Raw genomic sequence first — 11,227 nt, forward strand, 5'->3', positions numbered from 1 at the left:
ATGATACACTGGTTCTGATGTGTCTCAGAGGGGATAGATTCTCTTTCTACTATATAGCTCTAAAGACTTAGTAATAGCAAAAGAGCAACCTTCTCTCCAGTGTTTACCAGATACACAAGAGACTGCAGAAGCCCATAAGCAATTCTTACAACAGCTGCTACAAACCAAAACTGTTTCTCACCTGTGATACTACAACAGATGCCAAACAAATAATTTGTCATCCATGGTGAAATTGGAATCCATAACCATGGGACTGTAAATAATGTGGGGAAGCATTTCATGGCTTAAATTTACAGCAATGGGAAGCCCTTCAACAGTTTTACTTAGTAATATGCTCACTACTTCATTTTAAGCACCCTTCCATCTGTAAGATCAAGAATGCACTACATACACCAAGGGTGCCTTATTTCATACGCTGTGTCTACATAACCCAGCAATCCTGGTTTCAGGGATAAAGATCATTGAATGTAAAAGCAATGGAAGAAACCACAATGGAAAATATCAGTAGTTGTAATTACCTGAATTTTTAAAACTACTATATATCCGGGACACCTGGGTGGCTAAGCAGTTGAGTGTCTGCCTTTGGCTCAAGTCATGATCCTGGGATCCTGGGATTGAGTCCCACATCAGGCTCCCTGCAAGGAACCTTCTTCTCCCTCTACCTATGTCTCTGCCTCTCTCCTTTTCTGTCTCTCATGAATAAATAAATAAAATCTTTTAAAAATAAATAAATAAATAAAACTTCTATATATCAAAAGACATCATAAACCAATGAAAGGGAAATGACATACCAGAAAACTGCTTATCATAAATATAAGTAAGTGGTCATTTCCTAAATGTGGAAATAGTACTTATAAATCACCCTCAACTGAAAAAATGGGGGGGACAACTCACAGATAAAAATCAATCAATAAAAATATACGTAAAAAAAATGCAAGCTCAATCAATAACCAAATAAACACATACAATCTAATATAGCCTTTCCAGGTAAGCTTCTTAAAAGCAGTCTTGGAAAGGAATCCATTAACTGGGCCAAAGGGATCTTTTTCTTTGATAAGAGCTAGGTCCTTCCTCAATGTTTCTTATGCTTCATTAAATTAAGCGTAGAATATTCTCATTACTGAAAGTATATTACACAGTTGGTACTGTGGCAACATGGAGCTGGCCATACATTGCTGGAACCTCCCATAAAAGTGGAAATGCTAATCCTTTTCCTGAGATACTACCTGGTAATATCAAAGGTCTTATGTGTCAATAATCTCAACTCAGTAATTCAACTTTTAGATAAATTCACCTAAGAAAATGACCCAAGATAAGCACAAAGATTTGTTTTATGTAAAGATATTTGTTACAGCATTTATTGTAATAACAAAAATTTAGAAACAGACTAATGTTAAACAATGTAGAAGCTTTTAAATTATGGTTTATCCCATACAATGAAATAATATTAAGTCCATAAAAATCATGTTATTAAAGAATATTTACGTTAGTAAATACGTTAGTTACATTAGTAACACTGGAAAATATTCACTATAAAATATATTTTAAAAACCCTAAATATTAAATAAGAAGTCAATTTTAGGAAGTAAAAGTGTGTAATTACATAGAAAAAGGATCTCATAAATCCTATTCAGAATTTTTTTGGAGCTGCACAGGAAAACGCTGCTTCAGATCAACAGTGTTGTTGACTATGAATGATTCTATTAGCCACTAGCCACAGCTAGAGTTGGGTCACCAAATAGCCCCCATACACAGAGGGCAAGAGAGACTGAACAAAGAGGCAGACCACTCCAGACTGGAACAAGGAAGGGACTTACTTACAAGGCTTGTCTTTGGTGGCCACAAAATAAATAGATCTTGGCAACTGCTCACCAGAACTATAGAAGTCACAGCCTTTCAATGACCTCCTCCAACAGGATCTCAGATCCACCAAACACTGTTTCCTTACAAAGGTTCACTTTACTCACATTGGTAAACAGTATATAGTAAAAAAGATAACATACACTCACACTCAATTATATCCCATTCCTTGGACTTGCCTTTGTCACTGTGTTAAAGGAAATTTTGAAGACCACTACAGTTCACTGATGCCAAAAGACAGATATTTTTTGTACAAAAGACTTTTTAACACTTCCGTGCAGTTTTCTGAAATATTTAGAAATGCAAATTTCTGGCCAAGCCTAACTGGAATCCTATAGTTAAAAAAAAAAAAAAATCATATAGTGCTCTCCTTCGGTTTTAATGGCATGTGCTTTTTCAAGTTTTCTGAGTAACAGGGCTTCAAGTCAATCTCTCTTGTCAGAACTTTGGATTTTGTTTTATCAGCTACTTCTAATTATAGACATTTTGTTTTAAAAAAAGGTGTTAAATAATGCAGTTTTTGAAGTATGCTTTAAGACTATCACTTACCTACACATGTCATATACATTTTATAAGAATACTAAACCAGGAGACACTTAACCCTGGCAGAGGAGTGAAACTTTTTGAACATGTTTAATTTCTCAGTAAGTTGAACTAAGTCCAAACTATTTTCAGAATTTCCTAAGAACCATAGGACTGATAGCATCAGTGCCAGATTTACTGTTATTAGTTGGAAAGGCCAATTCTTATAGCAAATGACAGCCTGACTCCTCATACCTCAGTGCTTAGAAGAATGTTTCTCCTAAGCTAAAATGGTGGGAAGAGGAAAAAATGGCAAGAGGGGATTGTAGTAAAGTCCAAGTGACCATGTAGAACATACGTTGATTCTTTTATGAGAACTGCTTCACTTCTCATTGGCTGTCCCAGAGAGGCTTCTCATGTAGGTCAGTGATTCCTGTACCTTATAGACAGGAAAATTCCAGAAACTTTTAAGAATAAATTCTGAAAAACTATGAGCATATAGAGCCAAATCATTTTTTAAGCCACAGTTTCATAGTCTTAGTCAAAACTGGATTATTAAGTAGTTATTTTAAATTCATTTTTTATTAGCAACTTTAAGTATAACGACTTTGAAACATGAATAAGTATTTATTTTCTATTAATAAAAATGAATTCTAACAATATTTATTGCTAGGTGATACGTTGTTTTGTTCTCCTTATATTTTTTGTATAATTACATTTTCTATAATATACATGAATTACTCCAAAAATCAAGAAAAAGTTCATTATTAAAAAAAAAGAAGATGATTTTCATTTTTCCTCTTCAGAGGCTCGTTTACTTTTCTCTTTAAACCCACATGCAGGGATTAAATCTATGTTCTCCTCAGTGCCTAGTATATGTTGGAATCTAATTAAATTTTAGCTCATTTAAAAAACAAAAACAAAAACTCTGCTCTTTCATCATCTCTTTTCTTTGCCATGCACCAAGTAATTAGTCTTCTATAGCTAGGCAATACTAAAGGAAAGTTATTTTTTACTGGATTTCTATAGCAGCCAATTGACCAATCAAATGTGAAAAATCAATACAGATATTTTAGATACATAAGGACTCAGAAAATGTGTTTTTCATTCAACATTCCTTAATAAGGCATATATCACAGAAATGAGGATATAATAAAATGTAATGATAATTTGAAATATAATAATAGTATATACTATTATATTTAAACACGTATATTCAAACATAATAACATAATGAAAAAGTGGACAGCCAGAAACTCTAAGGGAAAAAGAGCTGAGTGAAAAGAAAATATATTCACTCCACATTTTTTGTTTTTGTAGTGATCATTGAGAAAGAGACAACAATAAAAATTTTTGGATTGTCAAATCAGACTCTTAAGGACCAGAGAGATCTTACCTAATATTAAACTTTAGTATTAATTCAAAGAATTAATCTCATTAATATATCCACCTCATAGTCATCTATGAGATAGAGGTGCATGGAGAAGTCTGAAACCCCCCCCAAAAAAAGTTGCCTGGTTTCTTCCCCACAATGTGAGAACATACCCTGGCCCAGATTTAGCATGTAAGATCTCAGAGTAATGCATCATTTACTCAAAGGGAGCCCTTTTAGTCATAAAATACTTCTTTCTTATACTCTGATCATGACACAGCTGATACTGACATTTCAAACAGATCATGCTTCGTAAATCTTCAAATTCTAAGTTTTCCTTCAGAATAGTTTACTTCTTCCTTTCTCTCCTCTGACCCCTTCCACTTTTTCCTTCTCCATCACAGTGTCTCCAGAGTACAAACCTGTTGCCAGCCTATTTCTTCTGCACTAATCATAATAATGTAAACAATATCCACTGATTTTCCAACTCTTAGAAAGAATCTACAATAAAATATAAGATACTTGATTTGGTTAATAAATACAGTGTAATATTATCAACCTTGACATAAGAACAAAGAGGACAAAAGTTTGGGTTAAGAATGGAAGATGAAAGCTGAAAGAAATGTTTAGAAGTGCTAATATCTTCACCTTCAAAGTAGAGAATCAAGATAATAGTGTCTGTAATGGACCAAATAAGAAATGAGTATGTAAGCATATTACTTAAAATTACAAAGACAATGAGTAAAGGAACTACAATTTTAATATATTGAGTGAGAAGTATGCCATTATTAGTAAGTGAGCTAAGATTCAACAGATAATGACTAAAATTAATAAACTAAAGCTCATGAACAAAAAAGTGCTCTGAAATAGGGATATACCTGTAGGAAGACATAGTTAAAGGAATTGAAAAGGTGTCCCCTATCCTGAAGGCCGCTGGGAAGCAGGAAACTTTCTTAGAAGTCTACCTTGTCTGATCTTTGGTAACCATGTGTAGGAATTATTTTTACTACTTTACCTTTTTAATTACTAAAATAAAGACCCAAATATTCCAATCTGGTAACACTGGGGTCTACCTTGGTATTAGAGTATTAAAAAGAAGGCATTCTTGGGGATCCCTGGGTAGCTCAGCAGCTTAGCCCCTGCCTTCGGCCCAGGGTGTGATCCTGGAGTCCCGGGATCAAGTCCCATATGGGGCTTTCTGCATGGAACCTGCTTCTCCCTCTGCCTGTGTCTCTGTCTCTTTCTCTCTTTCTGTCTCTGTCTCTCTCTCTCCTTCTGTCTCTCATGAATAAATAAATAAAATCTTTAAAAAAAAAAGAAGAAGAAGAAGAAGGCATACTTGACTAAAATCACACATGTAGTCAGGAAAATTTTCCCCAAAACAAGGTGAATATCAGGATTAAAATCTAAGACTCTACAGCTTCATTATCCCTTCCAACACTCTAACTCCTCCTGGATCAGAAATGATGATTGCCCCACATTGTCCGGTCTCCATCCTTTAAGAAGAGTGCTATTGAGTTTTATAAAGGGACATGTTCCTTGGCTACAGAGTATACTTCTCAGCAGCACTTGCAACTAGGTGTGGCTGTGTGATTTTGTTCTGTTCGGGAGGGGTGAACAGAGTTAATGTTTGTCACTTCCTGGTTGTGCCCTTTCAAGAAATGAATGTCCTTTGTCCTATCTTCTCTTTGCAAGAACTGATCCAAGGATGGAAGCTATATTTTGAGGATGACAAAGATTCTTCCAGGCTTAGACTACATAATTCTATTCTGTTATGTGACGTACACTTCTAAATGGTTTAAGCCACTTTATTTTTCTATCTCCATAGCAGCTTAGACTGTACCTTAGACTAGTGCCTCTCACATTCACTGCTGGCCTTATGGTTCATTCAATTTGTGTAGGTTTTCCTTCCCTGAATTACTCTATCTAGTGTCAAGTTCTACTAGTCTATTGACAGAGCCAATAGATATAATTCTATCAGTATCCACAGATTTGGTTATAGTTTCAGATACATGTATTGTTATATAGGTTTCCAATTCAATTTTAGTCAAATACTTCCCCTAATTTCCATACTCATGTTAAAAGCATCATGCCTTTGATAAACCACTTTTTATTATTTGAAACTGAATATACTTTAAATTCATTCCAATGCAAAAAAAAGTTCAAAGCTTAAAACTTTTCAAACTGAATTGCATTGCCCACCTATGTAATATGAAGTGTCCCTCGTTTTTACCTGGCTTTCTTTATTTTTCCATTTCAATAAGCTAGAAAAAAATTTTGGAGGCTACATTTGTTTCCTAATAGAGTATATAGGCCTCAATTCAGATTTTCCATTAAGCGTCTAACTTGTCGCCTCCCCTCAATCTTTAAGTATTGAGATTCTGGGTTTTCTGACTACACCAGTGGTGAGCTACTACTTGATGTACATTCATTCTTATCTAAATTTGATTTATATTGGTTTCTAACCTATTTTTATACATTATTTCCCTTGGTTGCAGAGCTGACAACTATCCACTGATTTTCCTTCATATTTTACCTAGCTTCATTACTGGTTGAGTAAATAAAACTAGAGAATTTCCAAATCTTGAGGCTTCTCTTAAATAGAGCTAACCTCCTTTGTAAGTCTTGTAGCATTTGCCAAGTTATCAGTTAAAATACTTTTCATTGAAAGGCCTGGAAAACCTAAATGAAAAGTACTCATACCAATATGTAAGTTGGTATTTATTACCAACTCACATAACAAAAATATTAAAGTAGACAGTTGCAGAGGGATTCAATGACTCCATATGTTATCAAATAACCAGGATCTTGCTATCCTGCTTTTTTTTCTACTGAAGAAGTTGATGATATCTCCTCATGGTTGCAGAATGGATGCAGCTGTTCTAAGTATTACATCTTCACATAAAGCATGTATGAAATCAATAAGGACAAGGACTTACATTCATATATCTTACCTTTTCCTTTTATAAAGGAAGAGTATCCTTCCAGAAACTCCCACTATAATTTCCTTCATATGTCATAGACCAGTTCTAGTTCACATGGTCTTTCTTAGCTGGAAGGAAATTTGGAAAGTATCTGGTATTTTCCGTCTCTTTTCTAGTTGTGTGGCCAATAGGAGAAGACAGAGCAGAATGGCTTTGGGGAATGTAACCATCAATGTCAGCTATAGCAAAAGAATAAATGTTGCAAAAGGGAGAAGCAGGAGGATTCCAAGAGACAAGAGCCTTCTTATGAGCCTTTTTCCAACTTGTCTCAGAACCTTAGCTATATGAATTAAAGAAATGAATTTTTTTCTCACTAATAAAATTATAAAGCAGAACATATAGTTTCATTGACTTATTTTCTATAACCAGCTAGGGAAAATTAATAAATTTATCTGAATGCCTGCCTTCAATCTTTGATGATATTTTATTATAACTCCCATGTAAGTAAGGAAAATGATTGATTTTTTAGGGGATGTTAAAGATAGCTATATCATTTGGGGTTTTTTTGTATTTTTTTGCTATGCATAGTAACCTCTCTGGTACTCAAAATTTTATTAAAACAAGTTGCTCTACATAGTTTTTAGAATCCAATGAGCCGATGAGAAATTAATCACCAATTCCATACAAATCCAAAGGCAATAAATCACAATGTTACATAAGCATAGCATTTTTTTCCCCTTCTTATCACATTCTAAGTGCAAGCAATAGTACAAAGATTTTCTCAGCCATTATTACACTGAATATAGGGGAAAAAACAGTTAGTTAACTGACAAACATTTGTCAACACATCTGCAGACACCAACCTAGGATGGTGCCTAATTACGAAAAGTTCTGTTACATTTGCTTGCATTAGGACTTACTTTAGTACTATTACTTAGTGAGAGAAGGATATAAAATAAAGGGGAAAGTGACACATAAAAAAGAATTATGAAAAGAAATTCTAGCTCATAAAATATTATGTCCATCATTTGGAACTTAACGCTTTGAGGAAAAGCTGCTGTCAGGCTCAGGCATTACCAGATTACAGGGAGGGTAAAGTGTAAGAACCCAGACTGAAGAGGATGCAACCTTCTCCCTAATTGCAGTGACAGGGAGCTGGAATGGCTGCTCCTGAGAATGACATGTCCACAAGAAAACAGCACCAGCAAGCCTTCATCCCAACAGCAGCTGGTAGGCAGCAGGGCTTGAATTCCTGATAGACCACAAAAAGCTACTGATCCTGGTGGAAAATGCTGAGAAGCATTCTAATTCAACTTGTCGAGCTTAAATTTTAAGCATTTTTTTTCCCTCTGAGCAGCAGGAACAGATGAACTCTCAAGAAATAAAGATCTCATTTTCATGGAAATCATCTCCCAAGAACGAGAAAAAAAAATAAAGAAAATGTATGAGGTAGACTTGGGATTGCTGTAAAAGACAACAGGTGTCAGGGTTTTCCATAAGGACTTAACTATTCCTCGAGGTATATTTTAATGACTTTCTAACAGTTGACATAGTTTATCTTCCCTTTGGAATAAACGGGATTCTGGTAACCAAGTGCAATATAATCAGCTCAGAAAAACAAAGTTTAGCTACACAACTACCATAAATGCAAGATGACTCCATATCTAAGGTTAACATGTCAACAGGATTTGTGGACACTGGGAAAGGACAAAGGTCTCACTGGTATGTGGTTCCTAGTAACTGAGCTGACTTTCTAAATACTCTTGTGATGAACCCGTATTTCTTTTTTTTTTTTTGATTTTATTTATTCATGAGAGACACAGAGAGAGAGGCAGAGATGTAGGCAGAGTGAGAAGCAGACTCCCCTGCGGGGAGCCTTATGTGGGACTTGATCCCAGGACCTCAGGATCACAACCTGAGCTGAGGGTGGACACTCAACCACTGAGCCACACTGGTGCCACTGAACCCATATTTCTGATCAAATAATAAAAATGTAATAAAACTTCAAAGGATCACAATAGAAGCACTATGAAAGCTCTTCAAAATGTAGACACCAGGACCCCTTTCTCAGGATTATGGATTCATAATGTCTGAGTTCAGCCCCAGGCAACTGTATTTAAAATGCTGCAAGGTGATCTGCTGGGCACCAAAGGTTGCGAATCACTGAAATACCCACTAACTTAAAACAGAACTGTCAGAAGTATTTACATTCTAATCTCAAATATGGGATTGATAGAAAAGTTTGATATAAAATAGTAGACACTCATGGGTTCTCTTCATTTACAAGCTTATTTCTCTATCTCTTCCAGCCTCCAGGCCCATGATTCTGCAAGCTTCACAGAGACAGAGATTATGTTCTTCTTTGTACTCCCAGCAACAAATCTAGTTGGTGATGCATGCTAAGAATTCTGCAAATGCTTGTGGAACAAACAATGAATCTTGCATGCATCGAATTCCCACATATTCTTCTTAGCATTTTCAAGGAAATGATAGAGATGTGACCTTGAGGTACCAAATATTCTATCCCTCTCTTTTATTGAAAAAGAAAGGCAACAAAAATGGGAGCTTTAGCATTAAAACAGTAACAGTGTTTAAACCTTTTATGATCACAAATTTGGGTGTAGCTTACATGGAGAGAGCCCATAGAGAGTGCTTCCAGACCAGGAAGCCCTCAGTGAGCTGTCCACAAGGGTAAATATGTTACATATATTAGGTGGGTTCTGTTAGGGTGTAGCATTTGTAGCGTAGAAAGGTGGATATAGGGGCTCCTGTGTGACTCAGTTGGTTAGGCACCTGCCTTGGGCTCAGGTCATGATCCCAGGGTCCCAGGATTGAGTCCCACCTCAGGCTTCCTGCTCAGTGGAAAGCCTGCTTCTCCCTCTCCCTCTGCTGCTCCCCTACTTGTTCTCTCTCTCTCTCTCTCTCTCTCTCTCTCATAAATAAATTAAAAATCTTTAAAAAAAAAAAAGGAAGAAAAAAGGTGGATGTATTCACTTATGTCTTGTTACAGTGATGAGCATCACCTTTGCCTTCTGTAACCAGGAAGTTATGTAAGCACAGCTTTGGGGGAATTCCTAAAGTCTTTTGGGCATATTTCTTCTCACACTCCCTTTAGCTATACACTCTCTACAGATTTGTGAGTTTGCCCATACACTAGCTTGAAAATTTGTGTGTAAGTCAATGAACTAGACCTATGTAAATCAGCTACATTCTTCTCCTTGAGAATCTAGTGAACGCTCTGTGATGGGGGACCATCTGAACTCACAAGAAAAATCTCTTGTTCAGTTCCAGAAAGTCACTGTCATCCTGAAGTCCATCCACAAATCTAAGGATCCTTGAAACTCAGGTGAGAAACCATGCAAATGAGTGAGTAAAATCTTGCAACCCTTATTTCTACATCATCTCTCCCCACTCACTCAAAACACTTGGCCAATTTCCACAGTTCAAACTTCAGACTCTCCTTGTCCATTCCTTTTGTCTTCCTTCCTCCTCACATGACCTAAAACAAGGAGAAACTTGGCACCTCCTTCACCAGGTTGCCAACCCATATACATTCACATACTAATGCATCCAACACAACTGCCAGAAGACTCAGTCACATGGTGTTACCTAATCACAGCAACCACTCTTAGAATTACAGCACACAACATGAACCTTTCCCAGCACCTGTGTACACAGCATCAGGTTATTCATGGCATAGACAAATCGAGGAAAAGGGGCTTCCGGGATTGCTATTTCATTTTCAATATTTGTGCTTTGTGATTGACATAATCTACCTTTTTAACATCAGCAGCACAACTGTTAAGTTATTCAATGGCACCTCAGCTTTACAGACATCCTTTCTCTTCAGACAGTGATTGTATCAGCCAAGCAGTTAGTGGAGCTCAGCATTGCGGAGAAGCACGTGGGGGCTAAACCTCCAATGCGGCAGATAAAATTAGGCACTGAAAAAGCAGACACCACCATTTAAGCTCTGTGTGTGAGCCCATTAAACTCATCCAGTTTATGAGGTTCATTCCTGCAGTGACTAAAAAATAAAATATGCATTTTTAGGAGGATAATAAACTTTTTCAAGTTCCCAGGGCAACATTTATTGCACTGGAACAGTCTTTTTACAAAATGGCATTTTAATGGCCCCAAAAGTTTTGCACATGGGATAAAACTTTTACATATTCCCCTATGGTCTGGAAAATAAAACACCATATCAATGAAAATCTCTAGATAAGTTCTAGTGTCTGTAAATGTGACTAAAAGTTAGGACTATATTACTGATTGCTTTATGAGACAGTTAAGTGAAGTTTAATTAGCCATCACTAACTCTACAATGATATACGTTAACATTACACAAATGCACACACACACACACAGAGATTCTCAAATATTTCTGAATACTACACACATATTTAAAAAGTATATTTTAAATGTACAGAGCCAATAAAGAACAAGACTAGCATTTTATTTTTTAAACACTATTTTATTTTGAAATGAAACTAGTTCATTTTAGAACACATGGAAAAGTTTCATTTTTTTAGTGGCTTCGAAGCTTCCT

At 36.0% G+C, this 11,227-nt stretch overlaps 1 long non-coding RNA gene across 2 annotated transcripts in view; it reads left to right on the forward strand.

The window, feature by feature from the left end:
* Nucleotides 1–10,027, forward strand: part of LOC118350367 (uncharacterized) — a 68,346-nt gene extending 58,319 nt beyond the window's left edge. For both annotated transcript variants that reach the window (XR_007401498.1, XR_007401499.1), the window contains exons 4-5: nucleotides 8,988–9,186; nucleotides 9,964–10,027. This is a non-coding gene — a long non-coding RNA (uncharacterized LOC118350367). The remainder of the gene's footprint in view (nucleotides 1–8,987; nucleotides 9,187–9,963) is intronic.
* Nucleotides 10,028–11,227: the final 1,200 nt, after the last annotated feature.

This window comes from Canis lupus, chromosome 12 (assembly GCF_003254725.2).
Source record: "Canis lupus dingo isolate Sandy chromosome 12, ASM325472v2, whole genome shotgun sequence".
Classification (NCBI taxonomy): domain Eukaryota; kingdom Metazoa; phylum Chordata; class Mammalia; order Carnivora; family Canidae; genus Canis; species Canis lupus.